Source organism: Leguminivora glycinivorella, chromosome 2 (assembly GCF_023078275.1).
Source record: "Leguminivora glycinivorella isolate SPB_JAAS2020 chromosome 2, LegGlyc_1.1, whole genome shotgun sequence".
Taxonomy (NCBI): domain Eukaryota; kingdom Metazoa; phylum Arthropoda; class Insecta; order Lepidoptera; family Tortricidae; genus Leguminivora; species Leguminivora glycinivorella.
Window position 1 is genome coordinate 33,376,011 of NC_062972.1, and position 27,798 is coordinate 33,403,808.

General features: G+C 38.1%; 1 non-coding gene across 1 annotated transcript; it reads right to left on the minus strand.

Moving 5' to 3' along the window:
- Positions 1 to 19,072: 19,072 nt before the first annotated feature.
- Trnag-ucc lies at positions 19,073 to 19,144 on the minus strand. Its single transcript has one exon. It is a non-coding gene; the product is annotated as a tRNA-Gly (tRNA).
- Between the last annotated feature and the right edge of the window lie 8,654 nt (positions 19,145 to 27,798).

Below are 27,798 nucleotides of genomic sequence, written 5' to 3' on the forward strand. Positions count from 1 at the left end.
ATCCCGCCATTGTTGGTGAGGTCTGCCGGATCTTCGGGTTGACTCCGTGTGTTTATCTTGGTCCATAGGTCATTCGCAATGCGGCAGACATGTCCAGACCAGTCCCACTTTAACTTGATAATAGCTTTATTTGTTTTTGTAATAAATACTGATAACCGATGATGTGCGTAGCCCTACGATCGGTATAGAAAATGGTTATGGTCGCACCTCTAGTGGATTTTGACAGAAGAGCATCGCCCGCCTTTTGGGCGTTCCATTGTATTTTTCCAAGCTTTCCAAGTTGTGTCTGTTTCTCGTGGTTTATTGTATTAAATCCTTGTATTTGATGATGGTTGGTATTTTAGTTTAACAGTACATGAAAATATAATAATTTATACAATAAGAGGTCCGAGGAATGTTTTCACACTCTTTCTATTCACATTCAGTCAGAATTTGTGCAAATTTTGTTGCGAATTACCAATTCTGTATATAATATATGTATAGTAAACTCAATTTTAATGTTACTCGCATCTGTTTAACAATAACGAATGTGTTTTGTTTAAGTATAAAATTGCAGGGAATATTTGTTAGCTATGTAGTTGTTTTCGTTTGTTAAATAAGGTGTTTCTTTCACATAAACAGGGAATTAAAACGTTAGCAGTCTTCAGTTCCAAAGATCACAGGAAACCAATATAATATAATAACTAGTTTCAGTATTAAAATGTTATATGTAAAAAGAAAAATGTCGTCCTTTTTGTCTTTTTGTTCACCACAATGTTATTTAAGATAAAGATAACAAGATAAAGTTTGGACAAATTAGCTTTTTGTAACACTATACGGCTTTTGTGAGCTTTTCTCTTCTACAAACAATTAGGCATTAAAAGCTTGAAGCGGATTCCGTTGAAGCGATTTGATAATTGTGGATGTGCTGTTTTGATACGACAGCGTTGACAATCGTCATACTAATATTATAAATGGGAAAGTGTGTGTGTCTGTTTGTTTGTCCGTCTTTCACGGCAAGACGGAGCGACGTATTGATGGGATTGGATGGAGAGTGACATAGGCTACTTTTTGTCTCTTTCTAACCCCCCACTTCCCTAAAATGGGGGGTGGAAGTTTGTATGGAGCATTCAGCAATTTTCGAATTTAACGCAAGCGAAGCCGCGGGAAAAAGCTAGTTTACTATTGGTGCGAGAAAAATGCCTCATGTCGTTGTCTGAGTACCCACGAGAAGCCGTCTTGAGCTTACCGTGGGGCCGCAGAATTATAATTAAGTACAAGTGGTGGGGCACAGTCAATCAGTGTAAGAATCCATACTTAATATTATAAATGGGAAAGTGTGTGTCTGTTTGTCCGTCTTTCACGGCAAAACGGAGCGATGAATTGGCATGATTTTTTAAGTGGATATAGTTGAAGGGATGGAAAGTGACATAGGCTACTTTTTGTCTCTTTCTAACCCCCTACTTCCCTAAAATGGGGGGTGGAAATTTGTATAGAGCATTTCGCAATTTTCGAATTCTATATTTTTTCTATTCTGTTCTATAATATTTATCTATTTACTGTCAAGGTTGTATCAAAACAAGAGCAACCCCACATCAAATTGGCACAGCAGAATCGGCCTGCTTATTTTTAATTTAAGTGCGTAAGAACAAAGCTCTTTGTTAAAACACCGAAGCTAATATTTCAAAGGTTTGGCCACTTTAGTGGTTTCGAACACTTCAAGCTTCGTTAGCTAAATAATGCGCCGTGATAGTATGTTTAGAATACGTTTCTATATAGGGAGAACGGTAGCCTAGCGGTAAGTGCATGCGACTTCCAATCCGGAGGTCGCGGGTTCGAACCGCGGCTCGCACCAATGAGTTTTTCGGAACTTATGTGCGAAATGTCATTTGATATTTGCCAGTCGCTTTTCGGTGAAGGAAAACATCGAGAGGAAACCGGGCTAATCCCAATAATAAGGCCTAGTTATCCTTCGGGTTGGAAGGTCAGATGGCAGTCGCTTTCGTATAACTAGTGCCTACGCCAAATCTTGGGATTAGTTGTCAAAAGCGGACCCCAGGCGGGCTCATGGGATGAGCCGTGGCAAATGCCGGGATAACGCAAGGAGGATGATGATAGGGAGAACGGCATGGAAAATGTATGAAAATATTGACATAGTCCCTAAACGTTTGCTTACTAGAACCATAATGATGGTATTTATCGTCTGAATACATCACTCAGCTAAAATGGGACTGGGCTGGTCATGTCTGCCGGATGCCGAACGAGTTGTGGGGCAGAATCACCACGGAGTGGGAGCCCGAAAACTCGATCCGGGGATCTGGCAGACCCCGTCAGCGATGGCGGAACGAACTCGACTCCTTTTTGAAGGAATGGCCAGACACGGATTTGAATAGAGATAAGTGGAAAGATTCGGGGGAGGCCTTTGCTCAGCAGTGGGTCACGACGGGCTCCAAATCCATACTAATATAAATGGAAAAGTGTGTGTCTGTTTGTTTGTCCATCTTTCACGGCAAAATAAAGCGACGAATTGACGTGATTTTTTAAGTGGAGATAGTTGAAAGGATGGAGACTTGGAGAGTGACATAGGCTACTTTTTGTCTCTTTCTAACCCCCAAATTTCCTAAAATGGGGGGTGGACGTTTGTATGAAGTATTCCGCAATTTTCGAATTTAACGCGAGCGAAGCCGCGGGAGAAAGCTAGTTATAATATAAATATAATAAACATCACACACATCAATATCAAAATGTACTTACCTAAGGAGTTAAAATTACCAAAACGTTCTAAATAAACGTTTAAAAATAGCTTAACTAGAAACACAAACAGGCAATTGAATCTCAGTAGACTGACCAAAAGATGATTAGGTGCAGTCGCGAATAAAAAACACAAATATTACTAACTCTTAATCTAGCAATTCGCAACACACTAAAATTAACAATAACTTTCTAATAATAAAATCAGCAATTCATTCCAAGCAGAGATTATCGTTTTTTGCGCAGTATACTAAAAGAGCAACACTCCATTTCACAATTAGACACCCCACCGCAAACCTAATATAATTCTGTTACGACGTATGTGTCATATAAACTCTATAGCACATACGACCTTCTTGTACTAATGGAACATGTTACCATACTATGCTAAAGGACTTAAGTGTATTGATAACTCTATAGTATATATGACCTTTTAGTTCTGGTGTTCACATATTGAACGTGATTGACCTACCCTAATCGTAGGGTGAGTATTCATTCATAGTTTGTTACAATTGGTAGCTTATTTGTTTTTTTTTTACGAGCAGTGAAAATGTTTAGTGTTGATTTAGTGTGCCAATTTTTTTCTCAGTTTTGTGCCAAACGCTGCCAATTTTTTTTTTAATATTCTTATCTGGACTATCTAAGGAGATGACGATGATGACATCCTGTTATCCCTCGTCAGGGACATAGGGCTCTCAGAAGGGACTTCCATTCTTCGCGGTCCAGCGTGGCTTTCTCCATCTTCTTCCAGTGACGAAAATGACGAGCACCACCAGTGGTGAAATGAAATGAAATGAAATATTTATTTTTCAAGTAGGCATATTACAATGCGCATATGAACGTCAAATAAAGCTACGCCGGCTCTAACCCTATGCCTCAGCCTCGAGAAGATTTCAGTCCCCCCTCAGTTGGGAAGCGGGTATCCACTATGGGACCGGCAAGAAACTCGGCGGGCAACTTCTTTTCAAAACATTACATCTTATAATTAACATACATTAAATAACAAGATACAATTTAACATTTTAAATTTTAAAGTATTCATCAAAGAATATGAACAGATTAGGTATTCTATGGAAATTAATTTCAATAAATTATATTATTGCTTAATAATACGTCGTTCTTCTTCAGAGAAAACATATCAAATTGTCACAGAAGGAAAAGATAATATGAATCTCAATATCATTAAATATGTAATTTACCTACACAACATAAAATATAAAATATTTGATGTGTTTTCTTATCTGAACTGTGTCCTCTATACATAATACAATTATTTAAATTGCTATTCGTTTTTTATAGTTTCTGGTTCGGGCCATGCATGTTTGTCTGTCAAATAGTCCTCGACTCTGTAATAAGCCTTTAACATCAATGATTTTTTAAGTAGTTCTTAAGAGCTGGGAGGGGTAATCTCAAAGCAGTGTCAGGTAACTTATTATAATGCCGAGGTGAAGGCCGGATTCGAACCGGCGTCTTTAGCAATCCGGGCTAACGCCATGAACCCCTAGAGTGAGGCCACTTCGCCACAGCGGAAGCCGTCGAAATTTCTCTTCTATATATGTCATCTCTGTAAGACTAGGTAATATGTTTATATAAATTCGACCCTATAAACTGGGTGTTTGGCAATCGGATGCAAAACCTAAAGTTTTGTGATAGTCTAGACCATTTAGAACATTTGACCTATAGCTCATTGTCTTAGGCATATTTAACTAGTGTTTCCCCTCACTAGCTCGGAAACACGTGTTTTGTCATTTAATACCAGCGGGTAAAAACGCATTTTATCCACTAGTGGGTAAAGTAATTTGACCTTGAATAAAGTCAAATTAACTGCTTTAAAATTGATAAAAGTAGTTCAATCTAGTAATAAAGATGATTTCCCACCTGTGGAACTACTGGAAGCAGTGATAAACGCATTTTTTGCGTTGTAGTTTCCTCGCTATAGTTAGGGGAAAAGTTTTGTGTTACACTCGGGTGCAAATGTATTTTACTTCTCGTGTGTTAAAAAACTCGCAAGTTCAGGATTCTATTCTCGAACCACTCGCTTCGCTCGTGGTTCAACTATATAATCCTTTCACTTGCTCGTTTTTCAATTCCACACTCGGCGTTAAAATACAACTTTGTCCCCTTGTAAAACAAATAACTATTTTTTAATTTAAGTTTCAAGATTTTCTCTATGAAATTTCAATATCAGTACGATGTCATCCTAGTCCAGTTGTAGAAACTAGTTTTCAAAACATAAAAAAATCGCCTGATTTATATATTTTTTTGGATTTTCTACTTCGCATTGTTACACATTAGAAACATTTGAATAGGCATTTGGCTTAATCCCCTAGACGCCAAACAGCCCCTGTTTAAAGAAAATAAATAAATATTATCGCTGCATTGTAAATATTGCTTCAATGATTATACGTGCGTGATGTGGGTTTACGAGCAATGGTTCCGTATCTATAATATACTAACTTTTGCCCGCGGCTTCGCTCGAGTTAAATTCGAATATTGCGGAATGCTCCATGCAAACTTCCACCCCCCATTCTAGCGAAGTGGGAGGTTAGTAAGAGACAGAAAGTAACATGTGACTCTAGATTCATAAGTTCAACTATTTTTACTTAGAAAATCACGTCAATTTATCGCTTCGTTTTGCCGTGAAATACAGACAAAGAAACAGACACACACATTTTCCCATTTATAATTTTAAAATAAAGTATAGATACTCATAACTCACAATCATCATTACACACAGACATAGTCAAGGGCAAAGTGATCATAGACTTGTAAATTATAGTACCTATGTATATTATTTAAAATAATTAAAATTAAAAATTGGACGGTAGGTTTGCTGCTCGGTCTTCCCACGAGTTAATATCTATGTTAAAAGCTACCATATCGCGCTTTACACAGTCCTTAAAGCGGAGGAGTGGGCGTCCTACATTGCGCTTGCCTGATGCGATTTGGCACAGCATAGTCCGTCTGGGCAATACGCATACAAATTGGACGGTAGGTAGGTATATTTTTGGTACATAACTCAGTCTTTGTTTCAATATTTAAATTTTCTCGTGTAATTTTGACAACCTCTTAACAATTAGTAAGATAGAATAAGGGACCCGTGCCATTGTGCCCGCGGACCCCTGCGTGCGCATGCGCACGCGCAAGCCAGGTGCAGCAATCGGCGCACGATTGTTGTGAGTGAATGCATCTTGAATTACTGCAGGAGATAGGGTATGCAAAAACCGGTTAACTTAAAAATAACCGGTTAATAACCGAGACTTTTCCTTCAAAACCGGTTAACCGGTTATTAACCGGTTTTGAAGATTTTTAGTAAATGGCCGTACTACGCAATAATTACCATTACCTTTAAGAATTCTGATGTTTTGATATTTTTAGTAAATGGCAGTAGCAGGTATTACTTGCACGATGAAGATCATTTTTATCCAGTTTTTGGAAATTTGGTAAATGCGGAAATTGCTAAAAAAGGCTTGTGTGGTTTGAATGTGATTCGTCAGTTTTGCGTTTTCTAGGCATGTCGCGAAGGTCTACAGCTCCCAGAGCCCCTAGTAATACAAGCAATTGATGTAAGAAAACCAAGATCTCCATTTTACCTTTCTTTTAAAAAATATAGTTTGAAATATACGGTAGACTCCGGTTACAACGACGCTCAAGGGACCGCTGATATTACGTCGTACTAACCGGATGTCGTACAAAACGAATTTCATTTCTTTTAATTAAAAGTAATATCTACATCTCTATTACTAAAACATTTCAATCAATAGGTTTATTTACAGGGTATTATTATCATCATAGTATTAATACCTTATTTTATTGTGACTTGTTTAGTTAGAAAAGTCCTTTTTAGTATGCGTGCTTGCTCATCATTTGTAAGTAAAGCTAGTTTATACGCAATCGAAAAATACAAATTGGGTTCTATTTAGCTTATAAGATTAGACCCGAGGCGAACAAATTGTTAAAATTTTAAAAGCAATACTCCAAAAAGTTACATGGCCACAATGTAATCTTGCTACTTGTTGTAGGCAAGACAGGGGGCCGTGCTCGGGTGGAAGTAGCTTTGTTTCCTCAATTTACTAGTAAAACTAAAAACGTTGTCGCTCGTCGTTGCAACCGGACTTGACGGACGGATTCTGTGTAAAATGTGTCGTAAAAAGCGGCTGGTCGTTAAAATCGGAGTCGTAATAAACGGATGTATACTTTCATACTATCACATACGAAAACCAAATAAATACCTGTGCTTATGTCGTTGTAAGAGGTTGGACGTTAGGTCTATGCGGAGTCGTAATATACTAACCGGACTCTACTGTATTGTATAAAATGTATAATTGAGTAGACTCGGGACTAATTTTTAAAATAAAATCATTACAGATAATAATGTTGTCAATGAAAAGTAATGAATAAATCTTTATTATTACAAAACATTAAATAATTACGTATTTTTGAACCTTTTAATGCCTAATTTTCCAAATTTTGAGAAATAAATACAGTTTCGGTTATTAACCGGTTAGAGACTATAAAAACCGGTTTTTAACAGAGGCCAAAAAGTCTCGGTTAACCGGTTTTTCGGTTAACCGGTTAACCGGTTTGCACACCGAAAACTATACAAGATACTAAAAAACTTACTAAGAGGCGTCAAAAAAAATTTTTGTCAAAAATGCCCTTTTTCTTGCACCCTGTGTTTTTTCCAAAATCTATAAAAATCAAAATCATTTTCGCGTATGACCATGGAATCTCATAGCTGCCCTTACTGACCCGCTATGAAAATACAACCTGTATATCTCTTTGGAAAAAGAAATGGGTACTTACAGTGTTGTACTACACACAAAGTACTTACATTTGATGCGATTTATCCGCTACTACTGGTAGTGACTGTACGACCTATCTATCAAACTAGCACGTGAGACAGCTATCACCTACTCTGATTCATATGGGAAACGTAACAAGGTTACACATATTACGACATTTCGGGTTACCCTCTTAAGCCACCATGCAAAAACGAATTCGAACCTAACAGTTTAAAGTCCAAATTAGTCTGGATGAGCAGAGATAGGGGGTTATCAAGTGTCAACTCGAATTTGCGGCCCACTTTCTCTGTTCCGCTCGAAATGAGAGCGATCGCTTGTTAATGTTCGGATAACGTGATTTTCAGTAGTGTCGCGAGGGAGGTATGGTTGCGGGATCTTTCTCGGGATATCGCTGAAATGTAGTACTGTCATTACATAGAAAACATGCGTCATAGCTTAGGACCCTGAGGACGATAACAATCCATCAATCAAATGCCAGACGAATGAAAATATGTCATGAAAACTAAAAGTGTAACAAGTCTAATTACATAATGTGTGTATGGCATTTTATATCAATGATTGTTCCATGTGTCCTGGAAAACTAGTTCAAAAAGCTTCAATACAAAATATTTTCGTGTTTTAGATAATTAGTTGCTCATTAATTTACATGAGAAGGTAAAAGTAGAGGTATATTAATTTAGATTTTGATAGTAGACCGATAAAATAGTGTGAACTGTTATTCCAAGATTCCAAAATGTTAGTTCATTAGGCATTATTAGGCCAATTTTTCTTGGTTTTCATACCAATTTTGTACTGAGATGGCTGCGAGAAAAGATTATCGGTACCCGCAGACGTGTCTCCAGACTCTTCTCTTGTGTATCCCCTCGTTCTCATAATATGAGTCAAGTGGACTGTCTGCATAATGCAGGGACAGTGATAACACAACACAATATGTGGCAAACAAGCTACACACCCTATCTACCGTCCTATCCGTCCCTAATTGTTGGAATTGAAAGTTGGATATGAAAGTTTTGTTTTATCATCCTCAGATGTATTCTAAGATCACGACACTCGTGTGTACCCCCTCGTTCTCACAATATGGGTCAAGTGGACTGTCTGCATAATGCAGGGGCAGCGATAACACAACTTAGGCGGTTATCGCACTGAGGCTTCCGGATGCGGCGGGGGCTGATGTGATAACTGCCGTAATCTATTGTATTTCTAATTCTCTTTATTTATTCATTTGAACTCTTAGCTTTTTTATAATACGAAAAGTTAAATACAAAACCACTTACAAAAGAAGAGAAATATTATAAAAACCTAACCCGTGCAGGGTGCCGCCAGCAGCGGGGCAGGGCCCAAGCTGCCGGTGGTTAGGGCTGCAGAGAGAGGAACCGTCGGACTATCCGCGCCGTGTCCAAGATCACCGCCTTCTGGATCTGGCCCTTGATCCAGCCACCTAGCGAGAGTCTCTCAAGGTGTTGGTTGAGATTATTCGCTATGAAACCGTTTGCTGAAACGACTATCCGGACGTACGTCATTAATACAGGGTGTAAATTACACTGTAGGTGCTCTTCAAACTCAACATCATTTTGTTCATCTACTTGAAAAATTAGAGTAGGTACAAAAAGTTACCATTTTAGGATTACAATACAATTTAATGTATAGTCTAAAGAATAGGTATTCAATAGTGTTAGGATCGTGGTAAATTGGTTGTATTTACCTGTATCCATAATTAATATTATAAATGGGAAAGTGTGTGTCTGTTTGTTTGTCCGTTTTTTGCGAACGAATTGATGTGATTATTTAGGTGGAGATAGTTGAAGGGATGGAAAGTGATATAGGCTGCTTTTTGTGTCTTTCTAACCCCCCACTTCCCTGACATTGGGGGTGGAAGTTTGTATGGAGCATACTGTAATTTTAGAATTTAGCGCGAGCGAAGCCGCGGGCAAAAGCTAGTAATAAATATAGCTACTATACCTACGATATTTTTTCAATACCCGCAACACGTGAAGAAGCACGTCTCCTTTTTATAGCCATTTCCACAAGTGTGTACACAAAGGATTAACTTTTTAAAGTCACGTTTGCCATCAGCGTTGCAAGACAAACACATTAACCTTTCCTTTTCCCGTCCCGCGCAGATTTATAGGTCTGCACCCTTAGCACAGGATTGGCAGGACAATATGTCGCCGTGAGATAATCACACGTCTTCTTCTAATTATATTAATGACATACGGACGGCTAGTCTATCTCGCGGCAACATACTCTCGCGGCAATCGTGTGCTAATCCTGCTGGTTTCCTAGGATAAAAGTACCGTCATACAGCGGCCGTCTCCATGCTACTAAACCCACGCTTATATAAGAGTTACAACGATATTTTTTTGGTTCGTTGGAGCCGGAAAACTGCAACTTCGTTGAATGCAAGTTGCATTGATGCTTCAGGGCCGGAGAACATAAAATACATATAAATCAATGTTTTCCACAATCCCCACCGCGGCCACGGCTTCAGCCCGACGGCCCTGCATAAGGGAGGTCTGTGATGTGAACGTCTTTTCTTGACGATAACTAGAGTATGTTTCCACGACTCTTCTCTTTCCGAACAGGCTCTATTTAGATTAATATCTTTACAGGTAAATCTAGACATAGTTTAGTGGCACTAGGCATAGGAGTGATGGGCACCCCTATTTATTCATCAGTCATTTGCTCTCGGAAAACGAAGCTCACTAAAATGGTGACATGAGACTACTGACGAAGACTGGGGCCCATATCTCGAAGCTACAAGTTACAATTTACAAGTGGTTGTTAATGTCTAATATGACAAGTTGGAAAGGGACTTCCGCTTGTAACTTGTAACTTTCAGTTTTGAGAAATGGGCCCCTGAAAATTTTCTCATTTTGAACTGTGTACGAATAAAATGGTTTACTCTGTCATAGCATTTAGTACATTTTCCCCTCACTAGCTCGGAAACACGTGTTTTGTCCTTTAATACCGGCGGGTAAAAACGCATTTTATCCACTAGTGGGTAAAGTAATTTGACCTTGAATAAAGTCAAATTAACTGCTTTAAAATTAATTAAAGTAGGTGAATCTAGTAATAAAGATGATTTACCACCTGTGGCACTACTGGAAGCAGTGATAAACGCATTTTTTGCGTTGTAGTTTTCTCGCTATAGTGAGGGGAAAAGTTTTGTGTTACACTCGGGTGCAAATGTATTTTACTTCTCGTGTGTTAAGAAACTCGCAAGTTCAGGATTCTATTCTCGAACCACTCGCTTCGCTCGTGGTTCAACTATAGAATCCTTTCACTTCCTCGTTTTTCAATTCCACACTCGGCGTTAAAATACAACTTTGCCCCCTTGTATAACAAATAACTATTTACCTATAGCCAACAACAAAATAGGTTTTAAAAGTCTGAAGCTGAAGGCACGTTCCTAATCAGCGTTGCTAGGCAAACACATAACCTCCCTCGCCGTGCGCGGGTATGAAAGCCAGAACCGCTAAACCGATAACAGACAAAGTATGGTTTGAGACACGGGAGATGTGTTATTATTATCTTTTTCTACTCGTCGACTTTAATCTGTCAATTAGGACACCACAGACTAAACTATAAGTGGTCAATTTTCAGTGTTGGATAGTCTTTGACAGTTGTCTTAGTCCCAGACCCAAACAACAAAGGGCGTGGGACACCCTGGCATCCGTTGCCACCCTGAACACACTCGTGGCCTCTTCATCAGGCAAAGGCCTCACGAGGCTTTTAGCTGTGTCCAAATCGGAATCTGGTCACTGGCTTCACGCCTATCCCTCGCTTAATACCGGTACTTTAATTTACTCAACTACCTTACGCATAGCCGTGGTGGGTGTCCGGCTTGGAGTTAGACATATGCACCACTCTTGTGCTTCTTGTCCCCAGTAGATCGGCTGGGCTACCACGGCCTTTCCTGCTCCTCGGGCGCAGCTTAGAAGGGCTCTCGTCAGCGCTAACGTCCCTGCAGCTCTGGAGCCCCAGATCGCACGGGACGATGGCAAGCGCCCGGACGGGATGTCGTTAATCCCTTGGAGAAAGGGCCGTGCGCTGGTGTGGGACGCTACCTGCGCTGACACGTTCCAACTGACCAGCAACAAGGGTAGAGCGGCGGCTGACGCCCGGGAGCGGTTTAAGGCCAACAAATATAGCTGTCGCCACCAACGACGAGTTCGTAGCGTTTGGTGTCGAGACACTCGGACCGTGGTGTAAGGGAGCGCGTGGGCTTCTCAGGGAGTTGGGGAAACGGTTAAGGGAGGCAACAGGTGACCCTCGCGCCGGCAAGAATTGGTATTGCAATACAGCGCGGGAATGCTGCCTGCGTGATGGACACCTTTCCGAGAAGCCCGGGCTTAGGCTTTTAGGAATTTTAGGTATTTTTATTTTTTAGATAGGTTTAGATTTAGTCTAGTATAATTTTAATAGTGTATCCTATACTAAGTAATTTCTGTGCGTTTCTCCAGATACTTCCTGCCCCGCACAGCTAAACTGTGGAATGAATTGTCGCCTGCGGTATTTCCAGACCGATACGACCTTCAAACCTTCAAGAAAAGAGCGTACACCCATCTTAAAGGCCGGCAACGCACACTACACTTTTGCTGTTTCTGTGTCCATGGGCGGTAGACATCGCTTACCATTAGGCGACCTGTCTGCTCGTTTGACTCCTATCCCTTAAAAAATGTATCATCCTAAATTCATGAAAAATCAATTCTACCAACCAACGTGCAAGCAGAAAGGAATTCCAAATTATCTACCCGATTACTTTGCTATATGGATAAATGCAACTTTCTCAATAACAACTTACTGTAAATTGGATTGAACGTAACTGCGACAGAATTGCGGCAGCAGCCTGTGTCTTGCACCGAAATTGATATGTTTGTTTAGGCGGCGCGCACGTTTGACAAATCGCTCCCCCGCCGCGATATTTATCGCTGTTTTTGTCGAAACCTAATCTTTTAATAAATATTTTGCTTTGGAAATGGCGTCCTGCGTCCTCTCATTTACCCATTTCGTGGGAGGTGGCGGTTTCAGAAGCATATGCTCTTTCGGACTGAAATATGTATTCTTTAAAATGGATTTTGCTCTTGTCGTCTGTTTTTTTATGGCTCGAACCGCCTACGTCTGTGATCCAAGGTAATCTTGATTTAACCATCTTTGATTTCTGCCTTTGAAATCCTTTCTACATCCGATATCGGATCGCGACGCTCCAACGGTGAGAAATCACAGATTCACAGTCACTGTAAGTGCGTTTTCACATCATCCGACCCGATATCGGATGTCGGACCGATATCCCATACATTACAGGCGCCTTCTTGGATTTTTTCCATTGAAATCCTTCCGACATCCGATATCGGATCGGATAATGTGAAAACGGACTAATACGGACGCCTGAAATGCAACTTCACAGCTGTTCCTTTAATCTTACCTCCAGCATCCTTACTTTTTGTCGCCAGAAACATATTTAAGTACAACACCAACAGTAGTATGAAGTAATAGAGTCTAATGTTATATGTCTTTGACCGCGTTTTTCTATAAGGTACAGTACATCCCGAATTGGGCGCTGTTCTAGATCTGGTTTGACATCCGCTGTGCCCTAACACAAAGCAATGTGACATTCTACAATGCCCATATCTAACCCTAATTTTTCAAGTATATGATATGTATGAACAAAATGATGGTGAGTTTGAAAAGTACCTTCAGGCTACAGTTAAATTTTTTTCTCCACACCCGTTTAATAATATTTCTCTTGATTAGTCTCAGTATCCTAAAAACTCTTACCCAGCAGGTTCCCGGAAGAAAGCCCATTCGCTCCGTATCTCGAAAACAATGGGAATCCCACACTACAACTCACGGTTTGCACATGTGAACATTCACACACCAAACAGCATGAAACTCGCACAAGTACATTCGAAATTCGAAACTTAAACACACGCGATACGACTTCAATTACAGTAGTTAACAACTTCATAGCACACATGTCATTTTTAAATTTGGAATGCGTTAAGTCAGCGCCAGCGCGTTCGATTTTCAAACTTAAAATGCTCTTTATACAGTTAAAATGAAATGTATGAATGGGTCTCCTTAGAGCTGATTGGTTGTAAAAATGATGTGAATAACTTCCGTATATGGATTCTTGGAATGGCGACAGCATGTCTGAGTTGGTTTGGTTTAATTTCTTAGAAAAATAGACAAGTTGTGGAACAACTTATTTTTTTTACTTTACTTTTTACTATTTACACACTTTATTGGAACATGCACATTTATTATACATTATTATAATAATAATATACCTATTATTACCAACGTTGTATGAGCGTGAGAAGGATCTTGCGCAATCAATAAAATATCAAAAAACTTAATGAGTTACTTTAGTTTGTTATTTTAAGGTCCTGTACTGAAATAGTACTCGTGTCGATTTAAAACACTCCCTTCGGTCGTGTTTTAATTTATCGCCACTCTTTTCTAACTTCCTTTTCGCACGTGTATTGTACGACGTTTTTCAGTACAGATGGCCCTCAGAAGTTTCGACCTGACATAAAATATAATTATAATGAACCACTTCTGGCACTAGTGCGTACTGAAAACATTTTAAACAGATGTTCAGAGTTTTCTAATAGAGAAAGATGCTAGGCATTTGCGAATTTTGATTTTCTTGGTTATTTGCCCTGTTTATGTAAACTTTTTTACCACTATCTTTGCAAAATTTATCTTGCAAGAAAGAAACAATAAGTACTACATCAGAAAGCTTTTTAGTAATGTACATAGATGTATCTGTATACTTTCATGCCTGAGGCACCATGGAACTTGACCGACACACAATTGGCATTGAACTTGTTATCAGTCGAACTACTTTAGTTTGCAGTTCGAAGAATTGACATTGTTGTTACTACGATCATAGATTACATGAGCCAGTTTGATAACCAGTATCTGTTAGGAGAATTATTTGTCAGTGTCACTACCTACATAATACGTAATAAGAATAATTATGATTTTTTATTTCGAAGCACTTACTCTTTTTAGGGTTCCGTAGTCAACTAGGAACCCTTATAGTTTCGCCATGTCTGTCTGTCCGTCCGTCCGTCCGTCCGTCCGTCCGTCCGTCCGTCCGTCCGTCCGCGGATAATCTCAATAACCGTAAACACTAGAAAGCTGAAATTTGGTACTAATATGTATATCAATCACGCCAACAAAGTGCAAAAATAAAAAATAAAAAAAAATGTTTTATTAGGGTACCCCCCCTACATGTAAAGTGGGGGCGGATATTTATTTTCATTCCAACCCCAACGTGTGATATATTGTTGGATAGGTATTTAAAAATGAAGAAGGGTTTACTAAGATCGTTTTTTGATAATATTAATATTTTCGGAAATAATCGCTTCTAAAGGAAAAAAAAGTGCGTCCCCCCCCTCTAACTTTTGAACCCTATGTTCCAAAAATATGAAAAAAATGACAATAGTAGATCTTTATAAAAACTTTCTAGGAAAATTGTTTTGAACTTGATAGGTTCAGTAGTTTTTGAGAAAAATACGGAAAACTACGGAACCCTACACAGAAGCGTGGCCCGACACGCTCTTGGCCGGTTTTTTGATTATGTTTTATTATTTCCGCTACCCAAGGTTTGTTAGTTTAGGTAGAGATCGTTTCTTAGCGATAAAACCGCCTGTTGTCTGCCTCTATTTATAATCATTTGTTTTGTCTCCACTGTATATTTTTTTCTGTATCTTTTGCTGAGGTGTGCCAATAAAGAGTATTCTATCTATCTATTTATCTATATCTACGTAAATATCTAGTAGAAGATAAGAAAATTCAGCTAAACTGTTTAAATAGGTACTTACAGCTTGCCGTAAATTCTAATAACTCTGAAATCCAAAGGTTTACATTTAGCAAACACCAACATTTTAAATACCTACTTGATAATTTAAAAATGTATAAATAATATTAAGTAGTTAAGAAAAGCATGAAATCTTTCACGTAGTTTTTAGACTAACAAATAAATCCATATCGCATTTAAAATAAGTTATCTTAAGATTCGAATCGCGCCCACAAATCAAGTTAGGTAAGTTTCTTAAAATTTAAATATCACTTTTATAAGCCTTTGCTGTAGGTATTAAAAGGTGGATTAAAACCTCAAGTAATTTCAAGCATGAAATTAACAAATTAAGCTGTAGTCTGTAATACAAGCTATAAAAGGTTTTCTTTATAAAACTTGAGTGGTTTCATTCAACGACTGACATTAATGCGATTCAGAAAATGATAATACGAAATGAGTGATACAATTTATGCTGATAATTAAAGTTAATTTTATCGTGGCCTTTTTTTAAGCGGCCCGATGCGATTTTATAAAAAATATCTCTAGATACTATATTGTTATTTCATTTGTTATGATTTTTACCGCCTTTTTGCACTGTAAGATTTTACTTATGTGCAATAAAAACTAAATGAATAAACATATTGATCGGATATATCAGCGTCAAAAATTAACGTCTTAAACGAAATGTCACTTTTGACATTTTCATATCCGGCCCATGTCGTAACTAGAGCTAATTATTGACAATGAATTAAAGTTCTAAAATAATTAGGCAAGACAGTGCTGGCTTTTTTTTAAATGTTTTGTTTTATGCAAACATTTTACAACAGTTGAACATATTCCCATTGTTTTGGTACAAAACTGAGTGTGTTTCACCGAAAATATAAAAATGGAAAGAATTATGTCTTTTAGCGACAATTAAGTAATATGTAGACAGCTAAGGTTTCTTTGAAGACGTTAAACTTTTGGGTTTCTTTACAGATAAGAATCGAACCGTTTCGGGGAATGATGCTTTTCATATTTCTTTGTGTTAAAATCGCAAATGAGTAATGAATGCGTAAGAATATGTTTATTTAATTACACTCAAGAAAGAGAATATTGTTAATAAGTTTAGTTACAAAAGATAATCGTTGTTTTCATACAACGATTGCATTCACTAGTTTAATAAAACGATCTACCTATTTCCTAAATGATATTCCCACGAAATACTTCAGACGGTGCAGCCCGAGGTTCGGGCAGACCAAAAAGGCGATGGCGGGATAACCTGGACGCATTCTACCCAAAACGCCGACGACAGGGTCGAGTGGAAAAAGCCAGGACAGTCCTGGAGGTGGAACACTAAAAGAGGATAATAAAAGAGAAAGAAGGGTTATTTCCATCTGTTTTTCCTGTCCTTTCATACAACTTCATATGAATAAACGCTATAATTCTTCAAAAATTTACTGGACCACCTAAACATCGCGATTCTGGTGGTCCTTCAATTATTAAAACAAGCTTTCACGCGAAGCGTGCGATTTAAATTTAAATGTACCCTAAAAGCAATGATTATGGCAAATTAGGGCCCCAGGGCGCGAAATGTGTGGTCTTTATTAAGGCATTTAAAATATGAAATCTGTATTTTCTCCAGTTTGTTGAGGATCTACCGCGAATACCAATTAAGATTGGAATAATACATACATACAATCACGCCTGTATCCCATAAAGGGGTAGGCAGAGCACATGAAACTACTAAAGCTTCAGTGCCACTCTTGGCAAATAAGGGGTTGAAAGAAAACTAAACTGTGGCATTGGGAGATTGGAATAATTTAGGGAAATAACTATACTGTCCCTTAATTAGTGACAGAAGAAACTTTACAATGCCTTAGGTATTTTTTCTTGTGTCCGCCATTTATTCAATTCAATTCAATTCAATAATTGAATTGAATTGAATAAATTGAAATTAAAAAAAATAATCGCGAATTTATGCGAAAGTAACTTTGTCCGTGTATTAATTAGGATGTCGGCTGGTATACTTCTTTAAATCCGCTGAGAAATTAAATTCTGAAACGAATGACGTGAAATTGTGATAATACAGATATTTTCACTGCAGGGGTGTTACATGTACAATTGTAAATTGCTGATGCTTTGTTTTATATGTACATAGTATAGTGTGAAGTATGATTTCATACCTAACTGTTAGTATTTCAGGTCAGGCCTTGATTATTTAATCAATGACGCCATCTTTTCGCTGTAACAGAGCATCTGTAATCTTTGGAACTGGAATATCATCGTAAGAAGACTGGGCTTCCCCGCGTGAATAACGCGTAGGAATTGAGAAATTTGGAACAATGCGTACTTAGGGAAATAGTCTTAGAGCGATTTCACATTATCCTAATCGATATCGGATGATTCGGATGTAGGTAGTTCGGATCGGATAATGTGAAAATGCCCTTACGGTAAATAAAATTGGAGGAGCATCGATTTCAGACTAACTGCCAATAATTAGACGAGACCTTTAAATGTAGAAGTTCAGTTAAAACATCAACTACTCATAAAGGTATACGATTCATAATTATCAATAATCAATCCTCGAATCAATTCGTAAATTGTATAAATACCTGCATGAGTCCACAATCCCCCCACGTGCAATGACACCATCGTACGTGTGTTTGAAGTGCCGCTGGTAATGCCAGTATCGGGACAATGGATCTTTGTGAATATTTAAATTAGATTTTTGGAACTTGGCTATGGTTTTCATGGGAAGTTTTAGTCACTAGCTTCCAGTAAGGATTCGTCATATTCAAGGTTATAGTTATTGTACCTATAGAAGAAACATTGGTACCTACGTACCTTCAAATTGCGTGTGGTGACTGTTAAGAATTTTACCACCCCCTTTTTTCCTATGGGTGTCGTACAAGTCGACTATGGGATACGGGCGAGAGCCTGGCAATCTGTCACTGCAATGTCACAGTTTTCGTTTTCTTGTAACCCCTTAAGTATTTGCCAAGAGTGGCACTGAAACTTGAGTAGTTTCATGTGCTCTGCCTAGTGCCCTTTATGGCGTGATTTATTTAATCTTTATTGGAAAAAGGAAAAATCTTGCAGTACAAAAAGGCGGACTTAACGCTTTAAAGCATTATCTACCAGATTGAGATTGTATGTATGCATAATTGTTTGCGTTTTCAACCGTATTTCCTGACATGAGCAATTGAGCGATTAACAACGTACTTTTAATAATTAATGAACATACCATAGCAAAGCATACTCATATAAATATAATTGCGTACGTTCTAAAAATCCGTAGCATATTTTTGCCTTGCGTAATATTCTTGAAAGCGTTTTCGCATCATTTCCTGTGTTTACCATTCAATTCCCAATAAATAAATAATAAATAAATACCTTACACAGACCAATCTAGCCCCAAACTAAGCAAAGCTTAGTAGGTAACGAGAAAATTAGTAATACAAATCGAATCACCCGTGGGTCGTTCCGAATCCGTCGGTTCAGTTCCGAATGTGTGCCAAGTCTTCCGTGAAATGATGTAATTTGTAGTAACATCATAAATAAAGATAATGTGTTAAAATTGAGGAAATTCACCCGCGGTTGAATGCCTTTCCTGTATTGTATGTAAATTAGTGAATAAATAATGGATAAAGTTGTTAAAGTAATTGTAATAACTAAAATATTATGAAATAAATTAAAAAAATATGTGTAATATTAAATAATCAAAAAATAAAATAGCAAAAACGCGTGCGTTGGCCGGGAATCGAACCCGGATCAACTGCTTGGAAGGCAACTATGCTGACCATTACACCACCAACGCCGGTGATATCGGCGGCGAATTATGTGAACACGTTCCGTGCCCGTTCGCCGCGCGACGTCATTGTGACGTCACGAGGTTATTAACTCTTGTATCGTTGAAACGTGACTAGATGAATGTTTTACGCGAAATAAGAGCTCTTACGATCGAAGGGGCTTAAGTAATTGAAAATCGATAATCTAATATCACCTTTATCTGTCAAACATAAGGTATAATTCTATATCATTTGAGATATTTTTGTTTTCCTCTTGACCTAAATGAAAATATTGAATATCAGCAATTTGGAATTTTGGACATTTTAAGTGACAATTAAGCGAAGCGTGACTATAAACACGTGATCACTCATCATAGAAGTGTTTATAGGTTATTATTAACAGATTTTTTTATAGTAGGTAAATGACTGGTGTTCAGGAGCCTACATTATTTATGTTCACTAGCAAAATACTCAATAGGAAATAATTCAATTTAGGTATAATAACCTAACCACAAAACTAAAATTTTGAAAAAACCCCCGACCGCGACATAGTAGACCGATTTTCATGAAACATGGCTAAGAACACTCCCGACTTACTCAGCTTTCAGACAAAAAAAAACTAATTCAAAATCGGTTTCAAAATCAGACAGACAGACAGACGTACACACAGACAGACACGTCAAACTTATAACACCCCGTCGTTTTTGCGTCGGGGGTTAATAAATGGACACAGCTGTGGCAATCGCGTGAAAGCTATGTTACTATTCTGTCGACGATTACGCCGTGTCTTGCGTGGGCGACGGTCGCGCGACCGTCGCCGTCGCGTCTCATACTTCCATATCGATAAGGTTTGATTTCGTATGCGTCGCATCGCCGTCGCGCGACCATCGCGCGACCGTCGCCCACGCAAGACACGGCGTTAGGGTTACTTGCGATTTGCGAGCGAGTTGAAAGCGAAGCGACACGCAGCGAGTTCGCCGTGGGTGCGAGTTCGCTCAATCATAGCATGTCATGTGATACTCCTATAATATTTACGTGTTGATGTTGCAGTGCTTGACTCTACTTCAATCCAATATTTGCCACCTTAATTAGTTCCTAGGAACAGAGACACAGGATGTCAACTATTGGAACTAGCCTAACTCTTGGACGCCATTTTAACACAACTCGACGTGTGTGTACACATACTAATTGTACGGTATGGAAAACCCATTGTTTAATGAACCATGACGAAATTTTTCTTAGAACTTTTTTGGTCACATAAGATAATAATCAAAATGCTTTGAAAACGGATAGGTAAGTTTACAATCCGCAGTAGCTCTAGACATTTCAGTAATGACAGTGATGACATTTACACACTTAGTCCTACCACATCTCGAGCGCTGGCGATCAAATATATGAAAGAGGCGCGTTCTTAGCACGCAGTCTATAAGCTCGTGTAGATGAACGCGTACCATGCTTGTATGAGTGAAATATGACAGGTCGACTGTTCGCGTTTTTGATAGGCGGTGACTGTGAGGTATCCGAGAGGGGGTGGATGGCACTTTCAGCGGGGAGCAGGAGTGGCCATACTGCATGATAGTACTCTTTATTATACATACTGTGGTCCTGCTCTAACACTTTCACAATCTGTATCATTTCTTTATTTTCGTTACACTCAACCGACTCCATGAAATACTGTTTAAACACTTGGACCTTCTTAATCATTCTCTCCGCTTCCAAAAAGACTTAAAAACCCAAAATAAAAACCGACATAAACCCTTTTAAAGATAATCTTATAATTACGATCACCGCACAAGCGAAAGGTCCTAAAAGCCCATAAAATGGAACCCACATAAGCCCTTTTACAGAACTATAATTATGACCACCACCTTTTCAAAGATAACCCTATGAAAAGTTGCATCTCACAACCGAAAGGTCTTAAAAGTCCATAAACTAGAATCCACATAATTCTTTACAGAAGTCTAATTATGAGCACCTGTCTAAGGTTCCGTCTGGCCACGTCTTGTGGGAACTGAGGGGGGGAATCAACCCTGGAGAAGGGTGCTTTCTTTGACCTTGTAGGGTTGAATAACTTGAGGGTTCCTTGACTTCAAGTTTTGTTTTGTTTTAAAAATGTCTGAACATGGATAAAGTTATGTATTGTTTATTTTAAGCATGTACTTTGAGTTATTAGGTAAGTGTATGTTTATTTTTATTAAACTAAATTTTGTATTGAGCTAAATCGGACAAGTGTTTTGCTGTTGCTACCTACCTTACACAGTAGACGATAAGGAAATAATAGTGAGTGCTTGCATTCGCCAACTGTCATACAGTTTGGCGAAAATACTATAATTAGAATAATACTGTGTAACCTTTTTGGAGTAAATAAAAAAAAATATTCCACGGAGCTAAATTTCTTTTATTTTTCCTTCACTTAATAAAACTAATAAAAAACGTTAAACTTTATAATTAGTTAAACGCTGTACATATTTGTTCAATATAGTTCCTATGACCACCTTTCTGCTCCATCATCAGATCAGCTCCATTATAACATAATATTGCATTGTCGCGTGATTTACATATTCTAATAAACTGGGCCATGAAAACTTGATTGATTTTTTTAACCGACTTCAAAAAAAGGAGGAGGTTCTCAATTAGACAGTTTTTTTTACATATGTGTGCAAAATTTCAGATCAATCAGAAACCGGGAAGGGTATAATTTAGCTTCTACGTTTTGACCCAAACTAACATACTTACAAGGCAAGTTAAATAAAAGCTTGTAAAAATAGGAATACAACACCCATTTCTCGCAGACTGTAATAAAAAGAGCAACTTATGCTTAGTAGTTATAGTGTTACATAAAAAAAAGGCACGTATTTAACCGGGCGACTAAATAACCATAGAAATGGGTATCAAATATAATAGTTTGGCGACTAAAATGGGGCCTCAAATTATTTCAATATGAGGTATTAAATAAAAGCTTGTAAAAATAGGAATACAACACCCATTTCTCGCAGACTGTAATAAAAAGAGCAACTTATGCTTAGTAGTTATAGTGTTACATAAAAAAAAGGCACGTATTTAACCGGGCGACTAAATAACCATAGAAATGGGTATCAAATATAATAGTTTGGCGACTAAAATGGGGCCTCAAATTATTTCAATATGAGGTAGCATTTTAATGTCATTACGGCTACGGTTTATTCAGACGCGAGTACCAACTATTTATTTGGCAACTGAATTATCATATTGGAAACAATTTAAGAGAGACATTTTAATAGGAAAACGGCTATCTATTAATATAAAATATACAGTTCTTTTAAAATATTTATATAGCAAATTAACATAAAAAGTACATTTAAAATTTATACATCGGCACTCATCACCTGAGCGGTCATTTTAATAAAAAAAAGGATTATTATAAAATATAATGGTCGACAAAATATTGTACTTATGGGTATGAAATTAGGTGTTTGGGAGTGCTGGCAACTTCGTCTCTATACAATGAATTTAACTTTTCATGACGTTTACTCTATCGAATCTAAGGCCGGTCTTACGTAGTCTTAACGTCACTCTGACAGATTCATTTTTTTGGCAGGAAAACCTTACTCAGAATATGCCTTGGCATAAACCGTTCCGCAGATTTTATAATATCCAATCTTATGCTGGCATAATGTTAATGAGCAAAATAATCTTCTAAATTAAGAGTACTTCCGTAGATTTTTGTTTGCATAATATTTAGGCAGTAAAAAGTTGTCCATCTTCTTCCTATTTCTGTTTTGATAGCGAGTCTTGTGTTGGGGATGCAAGATACCTAACACTCCTCCTCGCTTCGCTCGTCGTCGTACCTAACGGTGCCTCTGGGACTGTATTTCATTTTTGTTCATACAAAGTACCTAAGAATTATGCCATAGTATTTGGTAGGACTTATATTCTACTAAAAAAATAACCTAACACTAACCACTTTTCTGCTAGCAGAAAATAATTCTGCTCCTATACCTCTAATATATGAGCTACTCTAATACTATACGATTAACACGCTACTTTTTTTTAAATGCCATGTCGATGGTAAACAAGCATACGATCGGCCTGATGGAAAGTAGTCACCGTAACCTATGGACGCCTGCACATTTTTCCGCATTTTTTTGCGCATTTTTTTGCGCATTTTTTTCCTTTAATATAAAAATGTATGGACGCCTGCTACTCAAGGGGTATCATATGCGCGTTACCGACCCATTAGAAGCTTATACACTCCTTTTTGCTGTGTATTTATTATAAAATGATTTGGTACGCGTTCCCTTATAGAGATATTTAAATACTACTCGTGGTTTACGGGTTGCAAATACGATGTTTGAATAGAATAAGTAGAATAGAATAGAATAAACATTTATTCGTGAACACAGGCAAGACAAAATACACATAATAACAACAAGACGGAAAGGAATGAAGTGCCACGAAATGGCCTCATCTCAGCGTGTTGCTGGTGACTTCCAGCGCTGATTTTCCGATGGATCGTTTCCATAAAGAAACGATTTTATATGTTTTTTTAAAAAAACCTACTTCCCAGTATTTTTTTTAGTTGCCTCCGCAATTTAAATACTACTTACTTTAAACGATGAGCTAAGTATAATTATTTAGGTGCTAACATCTATATGACTACAAATATTAAAAATCTTACGCTTTACAATACTAGGTGCCAGTTATTATTTTAGTCGCCAAAGTATTGTTTAATGTTCCTCGGCAATATTTTTGTCGCTTGAAATTTGCTGCCGTTTTTTCAATAATAATGATGCTTAATATTTGAGGCTCATATTTTTTTTTTGTCGCCACAATATTAAAACACAGCCAAATTATATTATTGTATGCAAGACTTACCTTCCCGTTTAATATTTTAGTTGCCCGGTTAATTATATGCCGAAAAAAAAATATTAAAAAACCATAAATTGAAAAAAAAAAATAAAGAAACGATCAACGCCTATAGCACAGGTCTGGCAAAGGAAAAAAATATATAAAATATTTTTTGGGACAAATGTAACTGGTCCATTTTTTCCATGTTTTACAATTGCATTATTAAACAGAGTGTCCACCGGTTAAATATATTATATGGTAGGCGTGTTCAGTGAATACACGTAGAACTCAACATCATATTGTAATAATGGAAAAAATGGATTAGTTACAATTTCCCCCCAGTCGAGATTTGACCCGTTGTACCTTAATCATATTTTTTCTAAAATCTATAAGATTATCTACGGATCCCCACACTCTAAATTGCATAACAGACGACCATCTGTCATCGTATAATCATAAAAGATAAAACAACGGCACCTACCTTTGTCTCGGATCGGGATAAGATACCTTTGATAACGGTAAAATGTACACCAAAGTATCTATACAATTTTGAACTTTACACCATTTTGAAAACAGTCGAGTATTTTTATATTGTTTTTAAAATTGACGGCGCCTTTTTGATGAAAAAATACGCAAAGGTTTTGTGGTAACAATAAGTCAATAACAATTGAATTGTTGGCATTATTTTGCGTCTAGTTGGTCCTTAAAGGTCTGTAACAGGTAGGTTACACGTTGAAACTGGTACAGTAATAATTATAACAATAGTAATATAAAGTTAGCGAAAAGGTGTCTTCAGACATCTGGCTGGGCTTATTATTATAGGCGTTACTTTATAAGCCTTTCTTTTTTGTTTTTGTTTTAATTGCGTATATTGCAACTTGTGGCATCTTCTTTGGTTCTTGTATAGGCTACTTGCCTCCTAGTCAAATCAGCTTCTTTTTAAGAACTGTCAAAACGAATTTGAACGACTTGCTAATATGAAATTTATATGAAATTGAATTGAGTGACGTCACGGTCAACTGAGTTACTTTATATATTTCTACCTGACTTATTAAATAGAAATTGGAATTAAAAATAACTTCTGTCCATGTTTTTCTTATAATTATCTGATGCTTTATTTCGTGCATGGCATAAAATATTTTACTTTATATACAGTCAAATTCCCTATTAACTGACAATATTATTTTAAAAGATGAATTCTATCCTTTGTGCCCTAATGAACATTAGAATACAATAGAATAGAATAAACATTTATTCGTGAACACAGGCAAGACAAAATACACATAATAACAACAAGACAGAAAGCAATGAAGTGCCACTAAATGGCCTCATCTCAGCGTATTGCTGGTGACTTCCAGCGCTGATCTTCCGATGAGACCTTCAAGTGAGAAAGATTCACGGAGGGTAACAGTCAGAAGAAATACAATACATTAAAACACTTACACACTACTTAACTTACAGCAAAAAGGAGTGTACAAGTTTCTAATGGGTTGGCAACGCGCATGTGACACTCCTTGAGTTTCAGGCGTCCATAGGTTACGGTGACCGCTTTCCATCAGGCGGACCGTATGCTTGTTTGCCACAGACGTAGTATTAAATAAATTAATAGTTTAAAAAACACTATAAAACACGCTTTTATAAATGCACGTAAAAGCCAAAAATAAATTATGGATCGTTCAAGTTGTCTCTATTTGTGAGCTGAAGTTTAAAAACTATGTGCTTTTAATTATAATATTTGATTGTAAAAGCGTGGGGCGCTGGAACAGGAAAGACGTTTTGTATAACTTGCTGATAAATCAAATTATGCTATGCTACGGGAAGGAGGTTACACAGATTGACGCGCTAACTGGAGTTGCAGCATGACTAGTAGGTTCTACATTAAACAGTCAAATTAATTAAAAGTCAGTGTTCAGAGTAGGTACCAGTTTGTCGAACTCAGACAAAATATGCGCTAGTAGCGAGGAGAGTCGACAGTCACCGACACTTAGAACGCCGCTTTTTTCCGGTAATCAAAGTACAAAAGGGGAAAGTGTCTACAGTGACAGGATGCAGAGTTCTTGTTCGTGGACGAGATATCTTTGGTTCTTTTTGGTAACCCTTAGGCGGCATATGTAAACGTTATGTTCTTATGCAACTTCATTCGCCAGGAAGTTCGGATTAGTATTTGTTTACAAGAAAGTCTTTCCTGTTCCAGCGCCCCACGCTTTTACAATCAAATATTATAATTAAAAGCACATAGTTTTTAAACTTCAGCTCACAAATAGAGACAACTTGAACGATCCATAATTTATTTTTGGCTTTTACGTGCATTTATAAAAGCGTGTTTTATAGTGTTTTTTAAACTATTAATTTATTTTATACTTTTTAGTCATTAATAATGAAATACTTTTAACATTTATACATAAATTTATTTCAAGTAGGCGGATTTTACATGCCATTTGTGGCTTAACGTGTACTTATTGCTAATTACTACTTAATAATAACTAGCGGCTACCTTATTATTACGGTATTATCATATAAATGTTTTTACCTAGTAAGTTATCCGTAAAAGATAGACCCCTTTATTTGCTCTTAAGGGTCACAGGAAAACCATTACCCAACTTATTTTAAATACAACGTTGATCTTTCTTTTATGCGTGGGGTTCGCCCCCGAGTCCCCTTTGTTTGCTCTGAAAGGTCACAAGAAAACGCTAACCCAACTTATTTTAAATACTACGTTAATCTTTCTTTTATGCGGGGGCTTCGCCCCCGAGCCCCCTTTGTTTACTCTTAAAGGTCACAAGAAAACGCTAACCCAACTTATTCTAAATACTACGTTGATCTTTCTTTCATGCGGGGGGCTTCGCCCCCCGAGGCCCCCTTTTCTTTACTCTTAAGGATCACAAGAAAACTTTTTTTTGTTTTTGTTTTTTTTTCGTGGGGAATGCGTTTACGCATACCGCCGGGTCTGAGGTGGTGGGCGACCCGGTCGGTTATGTGGGGCTCGAGGCTGTAAAGAGTCCCCCCTACCCACTAAACCCCACGGTGTCCATCCGCGGCCCCGCAGCGGCCATCCTGGATCAGAATCCCTCGCAGGCCGGGCCATGAGCCGACCGGTCCTCACTGTGGTAGCGCTTCCTGGACACAAGGGTTGCACTCTCCAACTCGAGAGCCAGCGTATTGGGCGGGGGCGCTCTCATGCATCCCTCGCCCGCTGGCTGTCTTTAGGGTGGCAGGTTCCGCTCGTGAGCGGCACGTCTGCGACCTATGCATCACAAGAAAACCTTAACCCAACTTATTTTAAATACAACGTTGACCTTTCTTTTATGCGGGGGGCTTCGCCCCCCGAGCCCCCCTTTGTTTGCTCTTAAAGGTCACAAGAAAACGCTAACCCAACTTATTCTAAATACTTCGTTGATCTTTCTTTCATGCGAGGGGCTTCGCCCCCGAGGCCCCTTTTCTTTACTCTTAAGGATCACAAGAAAACTTAACCCAACTTATTTTAAATACAACGTTGATCTTTCTTTTATGCGGGGGCCTCGCCCCCGAGCCCCCTTTGTATGCTCTTAAAGGTCACAAGAAAACGCTAACCCAACTTATTCTAAATACTACGTTGATCTTTCTTTCATGCAGGGGCTTCGCCCCCGAGGCCCCCTTTTCTTTACTCTTAAGTATCACAAGAAAACTTTTTTTTTTTTTTGTTTTTTTCGTGGGGAATGCGTTTACGCATACCGCCGGGTCTGAGATGGTGGGCGACCCGGTCGGTTATGTGGGGCTCGAGGCTGTAAAGTGTCCCCCCTACCCACTAAACCCCACGGTGTCCATCCGCGGCCCCGCAGCGGCCATCCTGGATCAGAATCCCTCGCAGGTCGGGCCA